The sequence below is a fragment of the Lathamus discolor genome, chromosome Z, assembly GCF_037157495.1.
Source record: "Lathamus discolor isolate bLatDis1 chromosome Z, bLatDis1.hap1, whole genome shotgun sequence".
Classification (NCBI taxonomy): domain Eukaryota; kingdom Metazoa; phylum Chordata; class Aves; order Psittaciformes; family Psittacidae; genus Lathamus; species Lathamus discolor.
Window position 1 is genome coordinate 53485648 of NC_088909.1, and position 21209 is coordinate 53506856.

A 21209-nucleotide genomic window follows, 5' to 3' on the forward strand; every position below is an offset into this window, starting at 1 on the left:
TTCTTCAGCACCTGGGAAAATGTCATGTTTCCTGATGGGATCTGTCTTGCTTATTGTCAGACTCAAAACTGAATTTTCATCTTTTGCATCAAATGGTTCTGCAAAGTTGATCTAGGTGGGTATCTTACACCATGAATTGTTGAACCTATGATCTTACATTCCAGCTTCCATTTGCAGACTTACTTAAAAAATACCAGTTTTGTTTCCCTGGAATACTGTGTGCAAGCTCTGCATGGCTGTATCAAAGGCATATTTGTTGGGAGTGGAAAGAATGCAAAGTCTCCTAAGATCACCATAGGAACAGAGGCCAGGTTGGACGGAGTCTTGGGTGACAAGGTCCAGTGCGGGGTGTCCCTGCCCATGGCAGGGGGGTTGGAACTGGATGATCTTAAGGTCCTTTCCAACCCTAACTATTCTATGATTCTATGATTCTATGACATGAGATATGACTAGAAAAGCTTATTTGGTATAAACATGTTGAAACTTGCCTGTAAAGACTGGCAGAAATAGAGTCCTGGGAAAGACATTGAAGCTTGATACCAATACTGGCGAGCAACTATGAATATGTTTTGATTAGCTTACTTGTTTCCAGGCTTCCTTCTTTTCTGCTCCCTCCCATACTACTGCTGTGAAGCTAGGGTTTACGTGGGTATGTAGACAGTCACAAGAAGCCCATCTGAGCAGGGAATCCTGGCGGTTTGTTCCCCCCAGCCTAGATTAGCATCCTGATTGAATTTGCTCTGTTGGCACAACAGAATAAGTACCAAAAATCCAGCTGCTGAAAATGGCACTGCAAATGGATTATTTTCCACAGGTTTTTCCAGTCCTTTAGATATGAAGCATCAGAAATAAGGTGCATGATTTATTTCTGTCTTGCTGGAGTGATGCAGATCTCCACTCACAAATGGCAGCTGAACTGCTCCACACGTAAATAATTTTAGCTATTAAATTTGCCAGTCTCCATAACTCTGATCACTGGTATGGGTTTTCTAATCAGTCAATCAGTCATTCTAATTTGTATGATGTGTAGCCTGGTTAAATTTAGCTTCTCACAATTGCATAGAAATTAAACTTCCAAATTGCATCCACACTAGGGGGCTGTGTTGCTTCAACAATGTCTGTTTCAATGTGCTGTATTCTCGGAGCAGAACCCAAACTGTATAAACAAGTTGTAAGAACTACTTTTTCCTACATAAAAACAGAGATGGGAGCAGAATAGTAAAGGGGAATAAAGGGGAATGATTTGCAATGTAGACAAATACAAGGTAGGAGCAAGGAAAATTTGTTATATATATACTTAGATGAAATGTTGAATTTTAAGGATGAAGCGATGCTCTCCTTGTGTTGAGTGGAAAGGCTGAGGCCACTACCCTGTTTACTTCAGTCCTAATGTGGCACTTGAGACCTAGGATGTATAACCCAGTTTGTTGGAATTTGGGACAGGTAGCTTGCTCTTTGTCAAGATGTAGCAGCTGTAGCATTTTCTCCTCCATAACAGGGAATTTCTCTATGCTGCATATCCCAGTGCTTCTGCTTTAGTATGCTATTTCTTTGGCTGCATCAGTTCCTGTATCACTACAGGATCACTACAGATAAGACTCCTGTATCACTATGGTTGCAAGATTTCTTTGTTAGAAATACCGGCAGTCCTTAAATTGTCTTTTTTTGGAAGCTGTCTGTTCTATATCCAAAGCGAAATTGAGATTAACTGTTTGATACCTGCTCCAACTTTCTTTCCAGGCCGCATCAGCACATTGATGTAGACATTTCAGTATACCTGATGTTTTGGGTTCGCTGAAAGTCAAATGGAGGCAGTATTGGAAAATTAACTGTAGGGAACTCCTGCCATTGTAAAGGCAGGTAATGTCTTTGTGTCTTCAGTTTCTACTAACTTTTTTAAATACTCAGTGGATCTAAGCAACTCAATTAGTATTACCTTCTTTTTTTAACTGTGTAAAAAAGGGTATTTTAAAGAAATAGGTTTCTTATGGTACTTATTTTTGTACTAAAATGTCATAGAGCTGTTAATGTTGCTGCCAGGAAGTTAAAACAGGTAGCATCCACCATAGCAGGGCCCTGTTTAGACAGTCTGTTTTTCTATTCGTTCTTATTTTGTGGGTCTGAAGAGCTACAACCACTAACAGAATAAGGTATCAGGATTTAGGTGGAATTTAGGCAGTTCAAATGTCTTTTATTGCCAATTATTGGTGTCAGGTCGCATAATACTAGAGCTTCAGCAGTTGTTTCACTGACTATTTTTCATATTCTTTTCAAAAATACAATAGTTGTACCTGCTTTGCACAAGAGCCCATTGTGATAATTTCATCATCTTGAGAGTGTTCCTGTATAAATGTCTTGGCATGGTGATATTTATCACCTGTAAATTACTCATTTGGTGAAACAAACTGATACAGGCATTGGTAGATGATGTTTTTACTAAAACTCCAGTTGTAGGAAGAGTGATGAGGCTCTGCGGTCATGTCTGTGTTTGCAGGCTAGGGTCATTCCAGTCTCAGGAATTGTTTACTTTTGCTACACTGGGGTGTTTTAACAAAAATAGTTCTGTGTGAGATCTGAGAAATGAAGGTTACTAAGATTTTCATTGCCTCATTAAAAGTATGACATGTCAAAGATGTGAATGGGTGAAATGTTTTTTAATGGACAAGGTTTTGAAAATACATTATATCACTGCCACAGCACTAAATTAACACTGAAATTTGTATGGGAAGCCAAGCCATGAACAAGAGGAGGAGAAAAGGGAGCCACTGGGCCTCTGATTATACTATCGCTTGCTACAGAAACAGGTAATATTGACAGTACTTTTCACTAAATATCAACAGGCCAAAGGGAGTGATCTTAACTGAAGTGAGTGCTGTGGCTGATGAAAGATGGCAGCTTCTAAAGCTGTTGGCGTATCATACATGCTTAACATTGAGAACTGGAATCAGGGTCAGGAATCAGTGGGCAGTATTTGACACAGTCAACTTGTAAACGTGGTTAGAATCGCAATTCAGACTACCACATTAAGCAAATCTCCAAATGCCAAACTTTCTATGGACCAGTAGGTTTTATATTTATATTGTTTATTTTATGTTTTATCTTTGTATTTATAAGGAAGGCTTTTCATGTTAATTGTACCTTTAAGCAAAGAATAGTGAATGCTGTCATGAGGAACAAAAATTCTGTTGTCTGCCCTCATCATGTCTTAAACAAAGGACATGGATGCAGAATTAAAGGCTGTACTGAAAAGTACATTGTGTTTTCTGTACAACATAATCCATGATTATATTGTGAGACGGTACGAACATTTGCTACAAATGCTATAAATGCCCATACATAAAAATCAGGTTTCATTCTTTATTCTTTAGTATGCAAAAGGAAGAAAATGTTTGCTGTTTGTAGTTCCCTGCATTTTTATTGATAAAATGTTGTTATCAACACTTTGTCTCACTACTTCATTTCATTTTTTTAATGTATATGTCTGTGGGGAGCTCTAAACTGTACTTTTATAATGTCCTCTCTCTCTCTGCTAACTTTTATGTTTAGCTACTGAAGAAGATTAATAATCCCCATACCTGGGCTGCAGAAATTTAATAAACAAAGCTTAATTAAAACAAGAGAAGCGTAATAAACCCAAAGGGTTCTGCTTTAGCACTGCAGATTCATGTAATTTTTCTTGTTTCTTGTGTGTTTTTAAAAACTGGGGAGGGGGGAGGGCTGAAAGAGAATTTCAGGGTTTTGTGTTTAATTGAACTAACAGCATATGCTGATAAGTAATAAATAACAGCGACACAGAGTGACTAAATAAATTGGTTTCCTCAAGCAGTGATTCATTTGCTGTCTTTCATTGCCACCAGGTTAAGAGACAGCTTCTTTTTTGTCAGCCTACAGGAGAAATATTTGGTAGTCTAACAACCTCCTTTCCATTACAGGCACAGCAGCCTTTTAAATGCATTGAATTAATACAAGTTAAGATATAGCAATTAAACAAAAAATGCAGCAATTAAACAAAACCTGGGATGCTCATTGACTTACAAAAAAAAAAAAAAATTAAAAAAATCCCTGCAGAACCAATTATCAAGAAAGCATCTTGCACTTTGGAAGAGGAAAACACTGCTGATAGGCAAGGTCCTTGTTTTGCAGAAAAAGGGCTGTTAATATTGAATCATGGGTAAAGTCCTCGATCTTAGCAGACTTCTGCTAAGTACTCATCATTCAAGAACACAATAAATACAGACCATGGTCTTGCAGAAATAATTTACTGCTACTTTGTTATACCCACTTATGAAGCAAATTGGTTGGATCTTTAAGTGTGTGCCATTTGGAGTATTTTCTAGTTAGTAGCTTAATGTATTGTGTGGTTTTATTAACCTTCCATAAGGTCATTGCTACAAAGCCTGGAAAACAAGAAACTAAACAGGAAAGCTAAAAATCAACTTTTCTGACCTTTCCATCCCATAGCGCAATAGTAAGATGATAGAATAAGCTTGGAGCTATGCTGCCAGAGTGAAATTTACGGGGCTACTGTAACTTGCACATATAATTCAGGCTGAAGAAATCACTGCATTTATTGTGCTGATACTCTGCTCATTTCTTTAACTGAATTCCTTTCAGGATTTTGGGTCTGAAGAGCCAAGCTAGTCAAAAGACATTCTTCCATCAAAGATAATTGGAGCAGCTGCTGGAATGTGCTTATAGCAGAGATAGATGCAGTTCAAGAGATGGTCATACTCCTTGTTGCATGGCTCATTGTTAGGAAGCTTACCCTGGCCATCTGCACAGCATGGTAATGTGATTGACATGGTACTGCCTTGCATCTGCAACAGCTCAGCCTCTGTCCCACTATGTATCCATGCAGCATTTAGGAAACAAATCATTAATGAAAAGGAGGGAATTGTACTAGGCTTTTTAGATATAATGAATCTTGTCACTTCATTGCTTAAGTGTTATGAAAATCATTCACAGTGCCTGGAAGGCATCCTCAAACTTTTTCACACCAGAACACAGAATGCTTACTAGGAATTTTTGGATCAGCTCTACAGTTTTCCTTGTCAGAGCTGTTTTCTCCCCTCACTTACCATACTAACACCCCCTGATGTAACTAAAGCAACGTCCAACATAGGATATAATACAAAGATAAACATTTGCTAGGTATTTTCTATGTCTTTTAGAAAAGTGAACCCGATTTGATGAGAAGGTAGACTCCCAATCACACTAAAAGCTCACTGTCTGCCACGTATTTCTAATCTCTACGGTACTGGGACAGGTGCTGACTGTAGCTTCTGCTTTTAGCTCAACACCAGATCTGCATGCAGTATTGAAATTCATAGAATCATAGAATGCTTTGGGTTGGCAAGGACCTTAAGATCATCCGGTTCCAACCCCCCTGCCATGGGCAGGGACACCTCACACTAGACCATGTCACCCAAGGCTCTGTCACTGAGAATAGTGCCGGGAATGGAGCATTTACTTATTTGGGCAACCTGTTCCAGTGCCTCACCACTCCCACAGTAAAGAACTTCTTTATATCTAACCTGAACTTCCTCTGTTTAAGTTTAAACTCATTCCCCCTTGTCCTGTCACTACAGTCCCTAATGAAGAGTCCCTCCCCAACATCCTTGTAGGCCCTCTTCAGACACTGGAAGGCTGCTATGAGGTCTCCACGCAGCCTTCTCTTCTCCAGGCTGAACAGCCCCAACTTTCTCAGCCTATCTTCATACAGGAGGTGCTCAAGCCCCCTGACCATCCTCATAGCCCTTCTCCAGACTTGCTCCAGCAGCTCTAGTCCAAGGCAAACTTGATGAGGGTGCACTCAATCCCACTGTCCATGTTGCTGACAAAGATGTTGAGAAGCATCGGTCCCAACACCAATCCCTGAGGGACACCACTCGTTACTGGTCTCCAGCTGGACATTGAGCCATTGACCACAACTCTTTGCATGCATCATCCAGCCAGTTCTTTATCCACCAAGTGGTCCCTCCATCAAATTGATGTCTCTTCAATTTAGACAGAAGGATGTCATGTGGGACAGTGTTGAATGCTTTGCACAAGTCCAGGTAGATAACATCAACTGCTCTAGCCCTGTCCATCAGTTCCGTAGCTCCGTCGTAGAAGGCAACCAGATTGGTCAGGCAGGATTTCCCCTTAGTGAAGCCATGCTGGCTGTCACCAAGCACCTTCTTGTTTTTCATGTGCCTTAGCACACCTTCCAGGAGAATTTGCTCCATGATTCTGCCAGGCAGTTCCCTGGGTTTTCCATTTTCCCCTTCTTGAATATAGGGGTTATATTTCCCTTTTTCCAGTCTTCAGAAACTTCACCTGACAGCCATGATTTTCCAAGTATAATGGGCAGTAGCTTAGGAACTTCATTCGCCAGCTCCTGGACCCGTGGACTTATGCACATTCAGGTTCCTAAGATGATCTTGAACCTGATCCCTCCTACAGTGGGCAAATTCCTCATTAATTATGCTGTTTCTCCCAAAACCTATGCTTTATACCTACAGGTGTACAGGTATTGTAGGTATAAAGCATTTTCAGCTAATTATTGCTCTCTCCTGTTGTCTTTGTACTACTTAGAAATAAATATTAACCATGTACAGGCTGCTATCTGTCTCTCATTTATCTAACCTTCTGAATCACCTTTGCTTCAGTTGTCATGGAATGGTAAAGTGCAGATCTGCCCCTGCACAGCATTGGTTTAAGTACAGGACACAATAAAGGTCTGCTTTGCATGTGCATCCAGAGTTGTGTGTGCGGCTGTTATGCCTGGACAACAACCATCAATTGTTCTCCTGTAATGGTGACAAGTTGCATAACACCTTCTCAACCCAGAAAGATGGTTTCTACCATGAATTTCCTTCTTATGCATCACAAAGTTATAGATCTGATTTGCTGATGATCTCTGTTTTTGCTAACCCTCGGCAGAATGAATTGAACTTATGCAAGTTCCTTTTTTCAGTCTTCCATATAATATCAGCTTACAGTTGGCACCTGTGTAACTCCATACTTTTGTCCCCCTTGGAATTAGGTCCCTCTCCCTCCTTAGGTTGTTTTCCTACACTTTACTTTTGTATCTTCCCAGTCAACAGTTTGTATGCATCTTTCGTTTTTTTGAAAAAAATAGAAAAAAACTCTATTCTATGTTGCTCCTTTTCTGAAAAAAAAAAAACCTCCTCAGACCAAAACAAAACCACCAAACCCCAAAAGTTATTCAGTGCTCACGATTCCTAGAATAAAAGGCCCAAATGGCAACTATAAATTAAGCCTACTTAAATTCTGTTGAGACTAGAGGATTTCCAAAAATTAAATGCTTAATTATGTAAATTAAAAAAAAATTAATGTTTTTTCTTTCTGAGACTTCGTCTCAGTCATTGGATCCTGTTATACCTCCTCCTGGCAGCCTGAAGAGCCCTCTGTTATCAGGCTTGTGCTTCCTAAGTGGTGCTTAAGGACAGTGACCAGTGCATCCACTAACCTGCTTCTATTAAGGTAGAAAGATTGAGATCCTTAAAATCTTCCTCTGCACTGCACCATTTCCAGTTACTTAATTCATCTTTAATTAGGTCCTAATTAATCCTCTTTATCATTGTGGTGTCTTCCATGAACTGAAAACATTGGAGCTTCAAGACAGCAGGGACTTTGGATAGTTTACACGCCAACCCCCTGCCTAGAGGAGGCTCAGCCCAGAGCAGGGGGCAGACCAGGTTGCTCAGGGTTTTATCCCATGGGGGCTGGAAACCCTCCAAGGAGGGAGGTGGTACTGCCTCCCTGGGCCAAGCTCCACTGCCCAGCTGCCCTTGTTGGGGGAAAGCTTTTCCTTGTCTCCAGGTTCTCAGGACCTGCTCAGCTTGGTGCCCACCAGGACCCAGAACTTTCTCCTCAGAGCTGCCCCTGGACCCACTGGCATTGCTGCCAGGGCTCTCCTCCTGCCTGAAGTGCATGGGAGTCTCGGTGAACCTTTCCTTCTACCAATCCCAGTCTTCTAGAAGGGACATCAGGACTGGAATGACTGTTCTATTATCATCAGCACTCATGCCAAACAGAGAGTACATCTCCTTTCTCTACTCCTTGATAGTTCATTATTTTTAATACTCAGACAACTTCTCCTGCATCAGTGCCCCACATTCTGAATTACAGCTGTCCAGGATGTGAGCTCCCCAGACATTTTTAGCTGCTGCTGTGAGTTAGGCTTAAAGATTCCCATCTTACTCTTTATTTTCCCAGTAAAAGGGGCATCGAACAACCTCTTCACTGTTCTTGCATGATATCTTGCTCTGTTCTCAATCTAGTGTTTGGTAGTGGCAGAGGTACCTCTTTTGTATCTGTGGTGAAAAACTGACACTCTTTTATGGGAAACCCTGATAATCTATGAACCTTTTTTGGTTCAGCACATTCATTTCGGTCCTGCAGACTTATCTCCAAGGCTAGAGCTGATATGCAGTTACAGTAAACACTAACAAGAATTTCATGAAGGCAGAACCTGGGCGTGTTCCCAGGGTGGTTGTTTCTGCACGTGTTCAAATTAGTTTCTTTTCCTGCACCTGTTTATCATGCCTATTTGCATCTATCTTGCTGGTTTTAGGTTGTGTCTCAGTCTCCTTGTGAAGGTTTCAGCTAGCAGTGTTTTGCTGTCTTTGACCGCCCTATCTGCTTTCCCAGAGAGCTAGAAATTTCGCTTTTCTCCTTAAAAGTACAGCCAGTTCTTGGTGTAATCCTGAGGCTTATATAGTGGAAAACAACTAAAAATAGCATCCTTACCTGCCAGGTAGTTCTCCTGACCCTGTTCCTTTCATATCCTTTCTCACTTCCTTTTCTGTTTGTGAAGTACAGCCTTGTTTTAATGAGCCAAATCTTTCCTCGGCTAATGAGAACAGAAAGGATTTGTGTTTTTCACAGCCAGCAAGCGTTTTATTGGCAGCAGCTAGAGGTTGTTAACATACTTTTTGGTCTGTGGGGAAAAAAATATTGAGCAGGTGCTTTATATATATATTACTAAAACAAAGAGGAAGCATATATTATTTTATCTAGAGAATTGGCTGGGTTTGTGACATAGATTATTAAATTCGGTGAAGTTGGTAATCCAATTTCTTGGTGTTTTGGTGTAGCACCATCCTTAAAACAAAACTGGCAAAATCCAATATGCACATACTTTTGGAAAATTATATTTTTTGTTAGTTCTGAAGGCAATAGAACTTTTTTCGAAATCAAGTATAAAAAATTTTTTCTGCAGTAGATATCTGACTCAACAGTGTTCAAAACATGTTTCAGTACCCAGATGGTGCAAAGTTCCACGCTAAGAGAAAAGCTGATCATGAAGTGCCTAAGTAATGAATAACATTAAAAATCTTTTAATTATTGAACGTCCACATTACTACTAGTAAAAATGGAAAAGGAGGGAGAGTGTTTACAGCAGCTCACATCCTTTGTTTCGGAGGACTGCATGCTCCACGGTAGAGTATTTGTATTATGTCACCCCGCTGCAGCATGTCCACTCATTCCATGTAAGCCCCAGTATTTCCAAATGACCGGGATATCAGTCTCTGGCTTGTATGAATAGCATGCATTTATAGATTATTAAATAAAAACATAAGAATTTCCTGATCAGTGTTATGCCTGTTGATGCTCTGAAACAATATTTCTTTTTCTATCTGATGTATTTTTGTTAGTGAAAATATTTATTTTGCTAACACTGCTAATGAATGCACTGCTGTCATATCTGGATGCAATTTATATGGGCCATCTGCAAAGAATGAGAAACAGCTTTCTAAACGGTTTATTAGACTGCCTGAATTTGTGTCCTAGTCAGACTGCAAAATTTAATTGAGGGGTGATTTCTTTTGTCAAGTTTTAGGCCTTCTATTTTTGAGGTGCTGCAAGTTTTTCTGACTCAGAAAGCTAGCAAAACTGCTTGCTTTTTAAGGTTTTATCATGTATAGTAGGTTGTCTCCTTGTGAATAAAGAAAGAGAAGGAAAAGTATGGTGCTATTATTTCCTGTGTGTGCATGTATGTGTGGCATGTATGCATGTATGCACATAAATAAGCCTCTCTTTCTTTTTTTACTGGCAGATGGAGGTAATAAAGAATACCCTTGGAGAAGGAGTAACTGGAAAATAGTATGGGATACTGGATGAAAAAAGTTTCTGCACAGAAATTCTTGGAAGAAAAATCAGAAATAAGTCATGGCAGGTACTGATGAAATCAGTGGCTATCAGTATTTTCCTTAAAGAAATGCTTTCATTCCATGAAAAAACACTGACAGTGTATATGAAGGCTGAATGGATTTACTAAAGTGTGCCTGAACTAAAGGCTCTTTAAGAAATAAGTTTCTCTTCTGATTCTGTGCCTTTTGGTCAGGGAGTTAGTGTTTTTTTCCCTAGCTGCTTAATAGGAGTATCTCTATAGCTGTAGTAGTGGGGTGAGATGGAATAACAGCAAGGCATTACTTGTGTAATGTAAGGGACTTGCTGGACATTTTAATTTCTCTTTATAAGTGGAAAAATTCTAAATAAGTGCAGGAATGAAGTTTGCTTATGCATTTTCATGGGAGGACAAGGGGAAAGCATACTGTATTTCTTTAGTAATAAAGTAATTTTAAGCTTGCCTGACTTTTTAAGAGCTAGTGATAGCTTGAAACAGTGCTGGAGACTTTCTGAGGAGATTAATTTGCCTCCTGGAGTAGAGCCCTAGGTTGGCATAATCCTGCAGCAAAGCTCCAGGTAGCCTCTCCCATGGACACAGCAGTGGCCAAGGCCCTTCTGCTGCTCTGAAGCACCCACCCCCCCAAAAGAAGACATGCTCAGCACCCTGCAGCAGGTGTGCTAAACTGGTCAGTGAGCTAAGACTGTTTTGAAGGACACGAGATTTTCTGTTTTGACAGGGTTACTTCTAACCCAGGTGCTGCTCAGTGTACAGTGCTACTGAACAGTTGTGTTGATGTAACTGAGGGGCAGCACAGGGCAAAAAATGAGACCTGACATCTGGGGCAGGAACCTCTTAAATGACAAAAGCCCATGACGTTGTGTCCTAACATCTGCAAAGCGCTATTGATACAGGTGTGCTTCATGGGACATGTACATGCATCTGTCTTACCTGACGACAACTTTTAAAGGAAGAATTTAAGGAAGGTGAAATAATGCTTTTCTTCTAAGAGCAAGTAGTGATAGGACAAGGAAAAATGCTTTAAACTGGGAGAAGATAGATTTAGATTAGGTACTAGGAGGTGAGATAGTGGCACAGGTTGCCAAGACAAGTTGTGGCTGCCTCAATGTTCAAGGCCAGGTTGGACGGGGCTTTGAACAACCTGGTCTACTGGAAGGTGTCCCTGTCGGTGGCAGGGGGATCGGAACTAGATGAGTTTTAGGGTCCTTTCCAACCCAACCCATTCTACGGTTCTATGATAATTATTAGTCCATTACATGCACATATTGTTTCTGAAATGCACCAAGTTCCTAAATCGTGGGTAAAGTTCCTGAAGTAATTCCTTGCTAGGGTGACCAGAGTGATAAAAGCCACAAAGCCACTTTTCTGAAAACTCTGAGTTCACTGAGATCTTTGAAAATTATACTTCTGGCCATGCATTAACCACATCAAGTCCTGGTAATATTTGCATAGCAGTCTGGAGGTACCTCTTGAGGGAGCTGACCGAGCTTTCTCATTAACCAAAATATGGCAGCAGTGGAAATGGAAGTAACAATGAAAAAGAGAAAGCAGGCAGAAGTGCAGGCGAGTGGCCAGGACTCACAGGAGTTGAGCTGCATTCAGAGCTGTCAGAAGCAGTGCGGACAGCTGGGCTGCAGGGATGCAGAGCCTCCAGCAGGAGTGGGTGGATAACGCCAGCCGGCTGCAAGTGCAGGCTGTGCGCTAGGCAGCTCTCAGTTGCTCCTGGGGAGGGCAGCGGAACACAGATTTAGGAAGTTTAGAGCGTGCGGCTGGGAAACATTTCTGTACCTTGGATACTACACTGGACCATGTAACATTATGCCTGAGTGGCTTTACCGTGCCGTTGCATGATGCGCTGAATGACTTTGCAGGCTTGATTTGTAGAGATGCTCCTTAAGCAGTTGCAATCAAAACAGACTGTATTTTTAGCAAAAGTATTACGGAAATTAACATATAAAAAATGCAGGAGAAAGACAAAAACTGTGCAAGATATTTTTGCTTCTGATATAATTTTCACGAATGAATCAATTTCAAGCTCCAGTCCTGAAGGTGTGTCTGAACCTGGGTCCCCTCACTGGGACTGATCCTGACTTCTCATAGTACGCCAATGTTCTGGCTGTGCCTCTGTCACCCCCTTTGCAGGAAGGTGTCTGATGCTTGGGGCTCCCTGGCAGGCTAGTGAGACAGTGCTGGCTGCCACCTCCTGCCCTGCCACCCCCAGGGCAGACCTTGATGCTCCCCCCTCCAGCAGCCCCCTGCCCCAGACTGGGGGCAAGGGTGGTTTTGTGACTTTTGCTTTGTTTTACTGTTTTGCTTTATTGTCCTTGTTCAGTGACTCATGGCTGAACTGCATGATCACATGGCATTTATTCATGCCCATGTTTAAGAAGCACTAGGTGGAAAGCAAATAATTATGTATTAACACAGATAAGAATCAACAAACTGTTCTGTGCCCACTAGAGTAATTTGAGAAATGTTCAGCTTCCTCTTCCCATGTCCTTATACATTAAGAAAAAACCCGTTGAAAGCAAAACCCACAGAACTCAGATGTCTTCTTCCCACCAGTGAGTCTGATATCAGTCCAGCCATGACTAGATTAACTGAGGTGGCTTCTCAAGTCTTTGTGGTGGCATATTTGCAGACCAGGAAAGCCTGTGATCCTGGGTGCACCGCCCTTGGAAATACTGCATATGAAGAGCTCTGTACTAAATGGTCTCCTGAGAAAATGTCTTCATTCTATTGTTTTTATCTGTCTTTCTAATCTCTCAAAAAGACTTTATCCTGCTTTAACTGGAGCTTGCAGCTCCCCTACATTTAATATAATTTGCAGCTTTCACAAATGTAACATTTTTTCCTCTAAAACACTATACAAGGGAGGCTTTAAATAAAGCCAAGCGTGACATAGTTCCATTTCCTTGAATATCTGTGTGCCTTTGAAAATTTACAGCACTGTCTTTGACTTTCGACTTTGCCATTTGGTTTCCGTAAATGTTTGTCTTTTATCCAAACAAATATAAGTGAGTTTTGAGGTAAGGTTTCACAAAAATACAGAAAGCTGCACAAGCATCCAAATACAGTTCATCTAGTCCCACGTTCCCTTTATCCCTTGGTCTTAGAAGTCAATAGGGAAAACCAGTTCAGTTTGTTATTTGAATCCTCTGTCTGGTGCTGGAACCAAGGAGACAGGAATATGAACCTCTGTGCCAGTGCAACCCGTTGCTTTCTGAAAGCAGAGCAAGACCAGTGTCCATTTTCTTTATAACTGCTAATACCAGGAAATAAAATGTTCTAGAAATCCCCTAGTTTAGCACTTACCAGCAAGTGTTTTGCACACAGAAGCCTCTATAGCGTGAGCCAAGACCTTGCTTTTTAACCATTAATTCTTGAAGTTTTGGAACTTTCTGCATAACTTTTTTTTATTAATCAGATTTATAAAGATGGGATGTTAATTGGCAAGACAGCTTTTCATCCTGGGAAAGCAGTATGGCACTTGTTAGCTTTCCTGTCCAGGGATTCAACAAAGGAGTGAAACTGAGCTCAAGCATGATGAATCAAGATTTCCGAAATCTTAAAAATTACTTTCTTTAAAGTGTTTTAAAATATGTTTTTAAACATGACATACTTTTTACTTGCTATCTGCTTTTTTAACCTTGGTCTGATGTCTTCAGACTTTTCTCCACAGATGTGAAGACAAAAAGCAACTTTTGAAATATGAACTCAAACCAAGAATTTCCGTGTCACATGGCTGCAGCAGCAGAGGCTTCATGAATAACATGTTTTGTGATATTCATGATAAAATCAGTTGTATTCCATCAAGCTTGGAGGTTAATTCTCTTGGTGCCCACACTTGTGTATCAATGTCATTAGGGTGTTATACTGTGCTGAAAGTCATCTGGGCAGGTATAATCAATGAAAATTCAGGAGAAACGCATTTAAGGTGGTGTTTTGTCCACTACTTTGAGTGCTATGTCTGTCTTTTTTGTCCTCACAATTTTCTTTGTTTCTGTTTTCTGAAGATACATTTTAGAGAGGAGGGCATTTCTGGCTATCATACCTCTGGGTTAGGTGGACTGCCTGCGCATTTGTGTAAAAGACATACCTGACAGCTTGACACTGTATGCTGTGGTCCCAGGACAATAATGTACTCGTTTCTCAGTTCAGATTTCAAGACACCTTTACTCATAATTCTGTCACCTTTGCTAATCCTTGCTTTTGTTTTGTTGCCATTACCCTTTCCCCTGCAAGCTTAATCTGCCCTTCAATAGTTCTGGCTCTTTCTCCCATGTTTGTCTATTTTATTTGCTCATTTATTTCTGGAACTTCTGTGTCTCTCAGCAGTTCACCCATGGCTTCTGTGTTGACTGCCCCTTCCTCTCCCTCTGTATTTTTTCTGTTTTCATTCTTCTTTTTTCAGAGAAGTTGGTGTCTCTTTTGTTTTAATTATCGAGGTTTCCTCCAGTTTCCTTCTACACACCCTGCTTACCTTTACCTCCTATTAGTGTCTACATAAGATTATCTTCCTTTACTTAGATTTATTGTCCACTTGACCAACACCATCTCCCTCAGGACTCCTAGTCATGGTCTCTGAAATCTTTCCTGTAAACAGAGGTGCAGCAGGGTTGCTTTGTGCTATAGCCTTTCTGGGGGACCTGACACCTTTGCTATTCTGACTGCAAGCAGAACTGTTGGAGGGGGGAAGGGGAGTTATTAGCCATTTTATGCTGTAATTTTTTTATTGAGTGTTTGCCTGCATCTGTCAAGTCAGGACAGTTGAAGGTTGAGCAGGATCACAAGAGGTTGCACTAAAACAGCCAAAGGAGAGGAACACTGTCATCTATAGATGGTCAGCTCTAGATGTTATTGTGCCCAGCCCTTGGCTCCCCTGTAAAAGAGAATCATGGACATACCAGACCAAGTACAGAGCAAAGCCACAAAGATGATGGAAGGACTGGAGCATCTTTCCTGTGAGGACAGGTTGAGAGAGCTGGGACTCTTCAGCCTGGAGAAGAGAAGGACAGGGGTGACCACATTGTTGTTTATAAATATCTTATGGGGGACGTTAAGAAGTTGGAGCCAGACTTTCCTCAGAGTGCCCAGTGACAGGACAAGAGGCAATAAGTACAAACCAAACGACAGGAAAGTCCATTTAAACATAAGTAAACACTTTTTTTACTGTGTGGGGTTTTGAGCACAGGAACAGGTTTACTGGAGATGTTGAGTCTCCACCTCTGGAGATATCCAAAACCCTGAACGACCCGCTCTGTCTCAGCAAGGGAGTTCAGCCTCGTGATCTCCAGAGGTGCCTCCAGTCTCAGCCTTTCTGTGATTTAGTAGCATTTTAAATCACCCTCACAGTGGGATTTACCATGCTGTTAATTTATCACAGCAAAATCGTCAAGGAATTTTGCTTGCAAGCAAAAGGGGGTTTCCAGATTAACTTTATTATATCTGCAGACAAAGTTCTTTTGCCCTGCTAACCCTAATCTGCGGTTCAGATGCGCTCTAAGTGATTCCTGGACATTTCTCCAGGGAATCCTGCAGCCCTGTAAGCCACAGTAAACCTTGTGGTGATGAGAGGAAAGGTCCACAGAGCTTTTGCAGAAATATGGGGCTCCCTTCTGCATCCTTTTGAAAGCAGTCAAAATGCTTGCTTGGCTGGTGATCTTAGTTTTTATTCAGTCCCATTATTGATAATGTTCCACGTGGCAATAACTTCACCAAGAGATACTTAACAAACTTAAAAAAAGTTTTGAATATAAAGGTTATATTATCAACAAAAACTGCGGTTTGAAAGAACTAAATAGGATTATGAAGATTATCCTTCTTTAACAATGCCTTAAATTTTTATCTCCTTATCCTTTCCTCATTGCTTTCTCTCTCAAGACATTATGGTTTATTGTGCCTCCACTAGGTACCTTGCATATGATTTACACACTGAATGACTCTGCTTTCAGAGCAAGGTAATGATATAATATCCCCATTTATATTCAGAGCAGTCAACACTTTCTAGCTCTCTGAATAATAAAACCACCTGCATTTAATATACATGGAAAAATGGGAAGGCAAATAGCAGATATGGCACAATCACATAAGTGTAATCAGATAAAATATCACAATATTATAGCAGATCAGCATCTGGTAATGACTTGAATTTTAAAAGACTGACAAACAGCATGGCCTAAAGCAATCAGGCATACCTCATTTGGAGCTACTTATCACAGATTTGATTGCTCTTCTCATATGTTTCTGGGAGATTAAACATTCAGGCTTTCTTAGTTTAACTATTCCTGTGCTGTGTCTCTATAAGTGGAAAAACACTGGCTTTTTACCTTTTTCTCCCAGAGTGAGAAAGCAACAATAAATTACACAGTGGAAGAGGGAGCCCAGCTTAAGGGTTGCAGTAAACTAAGCCAAGCAGCCCTTCTGCAGTGTGTGTGCAGTTATACATCTGTCTCTGTCCTGTGTCTCTGCACTTGCTGCCAGAGCTTAGCTGCATCCTGGCTGCTGGAGAATTAGTGGAATCAGAAAGGTTCTTTTTGTATCTTTCAAGCCCCATCTGAGAAGGCTGTGGAAGACTTTCTTTGTGCATCCCACTGCGCTGTGTGGGACCCTGATGTTCTTTTGGGGCACCCTGCAGTTACCATGACACATACAGTACAAATCAAGCCACATCACAGTACAGTAGGTGTTCTGTGGAGGTGGGACATTGCCTGTCTTCGAGTTATTTCTATGTCTCTGTCAATATCAGGTCTTAGCTGTTAATAAAGGTGCTGGAGTATCACCTAAAATGATGTTAGGAGCCTGTTCCTCCCTCTATCCCTCTCCCTTGCTTCCTCCCTGACCTTTTAATGGTATATTCTCCTTTCATTTGGACAAACACTTCAGGTCCTGTCAGGACTCACAATTATGTGTAACAAAATATAGCTGCAAGCTCTCTCTTGTGCGCCCAGGTTTAATGCAAGCATTAATTGTGAAGAGCTACTCTAATTTCTTCTTTCTGATTTGGTGTCTCAGGTGATGCTACTGCCAGAAAGCATACCCCTTTCCTTGCCATGTCTTGGGTACAGGGAGTTCATTTGCTCCCAATTACTGAGCTTGTGATCAGACTATGCATGCTGCAAATGGAAACACTGCATCTCCAGAGCGTGCTGGGAGCTACATGCTTGCACTTGAACCAGATGTGATGCAAGTCTTCTTTTTCCTTTTTAATTTTTATTTTACATCACAGGACTCCGTGCTTACTGAAGCACCAGGGAAGTTTTAACTATAGCTGAAAAGATGCAGGACTAGAACATCAAAGGAAGAAAGGGAACAGTTTATAGCTGCATTTTTGCCCTGCTTGCTCACACATGGGAATAAATAATATCTCAGATGTTTTGTATGTAACTATGAGAAAGACTGTCCAATCAGAGGATATCAGCGTGATTTATCAATGTAAAATCTGAAAGCAAAGGGTGCCATTGGGCCCCAAGTATATGGTTAAGAGTAAGCTTCACCGGCTCTGGAAGAAGTCATGTCCAAAGAGGGGTATGCACCTTGGAGGGCAACCTGTGGAAGATCTACAAGTGCCTATGGAAGATACTGCAAGTGCCTAGTAAAGACAAGGCACTTGTAACATCAGCATAGTTTAAGTGCTCATCTTAACTTGTGAGTCCTCAGTAAATAGCAACAAGTTTTATGGTTATATTGAGTTGACTTTTATGGGGAGCTCTCTGGGCATCATTTTGGCTCCCATGAACTAGATCACATGAATAAGAATAAGAATAAGTAAGAATACATGAACTTCACCAGTAGCTGTAGAACTAGAAAACGAGGCTTTCCCACCTTTGTTTCCTCTCCTGCTTTCTGGGTGTTAAAGGTGGAAAAGCAGAATTTAAAAGCTTAGACACAACATAGTTCTTCCTGTGAAATCCTGCCCTATGGCTCCTTCTCTCTTTGAGAGGCTGCATTTTGTTCTCCACTGCCTTGTGGAAAGTGAACAGTGAATGGGGATGAAGCTCTATCCTTTCCCTCAGCTACTGGTGTACACATACAGTATCAGCTAGAGAGGAAGGAATAACAGAACTACACACACAATCCAGAGAGTTCAAGAAACAGGCAGTCATAGAGCTTGATGTGTCCTGTTCAAACCCACTTCATCTATACATAAAAAACAAAAATGCATGAAAGGCATGACCAAAAAGTTGCATCTGGTCAGGAGGAGAGCAAGGAAGAAAGAATTGAACATGTAAATGTTGCTTCCTGTCATATGTTTAAACTTTGTGAAATGCGAGTAGAGACTTTTTTTTCTTTCTTTTTCAAATAACACAGAATTCTTTAATATGGAGAAAAAGACTCAAAGTGTTCCTGCCGTTGTATTCACTGTTATGAGTGTATATTCTTGTACTGCTTCATTACTGCAGGTGATAAGTGACCAACAATAACACAGAATTCTTTAATATGGAGAAAAAGACTCAAAGTGTTCCTGCCGTTGTATTCACTGTTATGAGTGTATATTCTTGTACTGCTTCATTACTGCAGGTGATAAGTGACCAAATATATTAGACATCCATTGTGTACAAGGAAAATGAGGGATGCTTTGTCGTGAGTTCTTTCTTCTTATTGATAAGATGTGTAGTACCAAGATGAAATATGATCTTTTGTCTTCCACTCCTTAATGCTTCTGATTCCTGTTCTATTCCTGTTCACTTGTCCTCACACCTTTATTAGGCTCCTTTGGTTTGCAGTGTTAGTTTATGATGACATTGTCAATCGTAGGTCAGCGCTGTTGATTGCATTTCAGCTGGCCTGGAGCGCAGACAAATCAGTTTTGGGGGATCTAAAGTTACTGCTGTTCTTGTCCACATCTTGTTCTTTGGTGAAGCCCTGGCCACAGTGAAATAAGAAATAAATCTTTCACTTTTTTACTGCAGACAAGACTTTATGTGAAATGTGTGTCTGCACACATTACCAGTGTAATGTGGCCCTAGAAAGGTGGTCCAATGAGTATTCCAGGGACCTTGCCTCTAGAGTTGTTTTATGACTGCACTGGGAGGATGAAGGGAGAAGCATTTTGATCTCTAATAAACAAGAATTTCTTATTTTCACTTTTTTTTAATTTATTTTTTATTTGTGTGTAGAGGATGTAAAGGGACTCAAACTCAGTCAGACTCCACCAATATTTTTATTGTTTCTCAGACATACATGTGGAATTTCTCCCCTTCCCTGGGAGTTTCTCTTTTGCCTGTCCTTTACATGTTGAGAAAATGAAGTGTGCATTTAGTTTTACACACAGCTCAGGACTAGCTCTAGGTCATGATTCAGGGGGCCAGCAGGACCAGTTGTGGAGGAAAGTTCCACAGTGGGGCATCTAATACCAGCCTTATCCTTCATCCACTGTTGGATGCTCTCTATCAATCACTGCACAGCCAGGCAAAAATCCCTTTTGAACTCCATTTGGAGTATGAATGGTTCAGCCCTTCTCAGTAGGAGCCATCTAGCGATTTAAACTCAATTTCAGATCAGCTTTATAAGAGCCTCTAACACATTTTCTTCCTCAAGCTAAGGCATAACAACTAATAATCAACAGAAAGATGCTACAACTTTTCAGATTCAAGTCACCAACACTGTCTGGTTGGGCTTGGCGGTTGCCCCTGAATGTACTGCTGTCCACCAGCTGTAGATTCATTAACTCTGACTGTCATAGCCTCAGATTGAGCTGCCTCAGTCTGCTGGAATTGCTGCTCATTGAAGACCACAGGTAAAAGGGCAGACTCCCTCTCTTTCTCCTGCTTTTTAGGATTTCCAACTTCCTTCATTATGCTAGGAAGATGCATAACTCTACATGGATTGTAATATTCATGCATGTAGATTTTATTCCTCAATTTTCTGCTAAAACTAGTTCTGAACCCTAGGCCTCTTTTTACAGACGTGGAAAGAATCTCTTGTCTCTCATAGAGTGGAGAGTTGTTGAGAACCTATTGGATATCTTATGTGCAACTTTATAGGATTTGAGTGCCAGATTACCCAAATGTTTCTCGAAAATCTGAGCCTAAATGCTTAAGCTGCAGAGAATTTCAGGTTACAGATACTGATTTGCTTTGAGAACAACTTGCAGGAGCAAACTTTCCCCCTCTTGAAATTCTGAACCCATATCCTCCTCTTCCATCTCTTCTTCAGATGATGGCTTTTTTTCTTCTTTGTCTTTGGCTTGTGATATGCAGTATTATGCACATGAATATGTTCAAAATGAATGTGGTTTGGTGTGCTAGAAGTGGGATTTATCTGCATTCCTTCGATAAATAACTTTCTCTAGTGTCAGAGAAGGGTGAGGTACAGAAACTTGACAAGGAGCAGAGACAAAGAATTATAGCCCATTAGAAGATTGTCACTCATTTTAGAGAGAGTAAAAGTGACAAAAAAGATCAGCTTTTGCCCATGCACCTACAGACAGCCCCCTGCCCCTCTCTTGCTGATATTCACTATCAGGGAGCTGTTTCCTGATTTGCTACTTAAAAAGCTGCCATTTGACTTCATCGCTTGAAAGGGATTTTTTCTTTATTTTTATTTTTATTTTTTAATGTATGTAGATAAGGTCTCAAGCAGTCCAGAAGATACTGCATCCCACAAATGAAATATCAGAAAGGGGAATTCCGCATCCAAATGTCAAAAGAGATATTACTCCATATGCAACCAAAAGTCCCCTATCAGTGTCCTCCCAAAAGCTAAAATGGAGTAGGACCCTTCGGCACTCTAGGTTTCCACAGAGAAATTGGGAAACACCGTTAATATTCATTATGCTTCTTTATGCACACTGATACTCTGTAAGATTGTCAGTTTGCAGTCTGGGGGGAATACAGAGTCATTATGGCACAGGAATGTCTATATTAGCATTAGTAGGAATCACTCAGGCTTGCAGGGGAGAAAAATAAACTCCCTTGCTTACTTGCCATTTCACAGCTACCACTGATATTTTGCAACAAAAGTGTGACCAAACTGTTTGCAACTGTTCTGAACCGAGATTGAGAACTCCTGGTACTGAAAGCTTGTTAGCACTTCTGCTGAGTTCAGA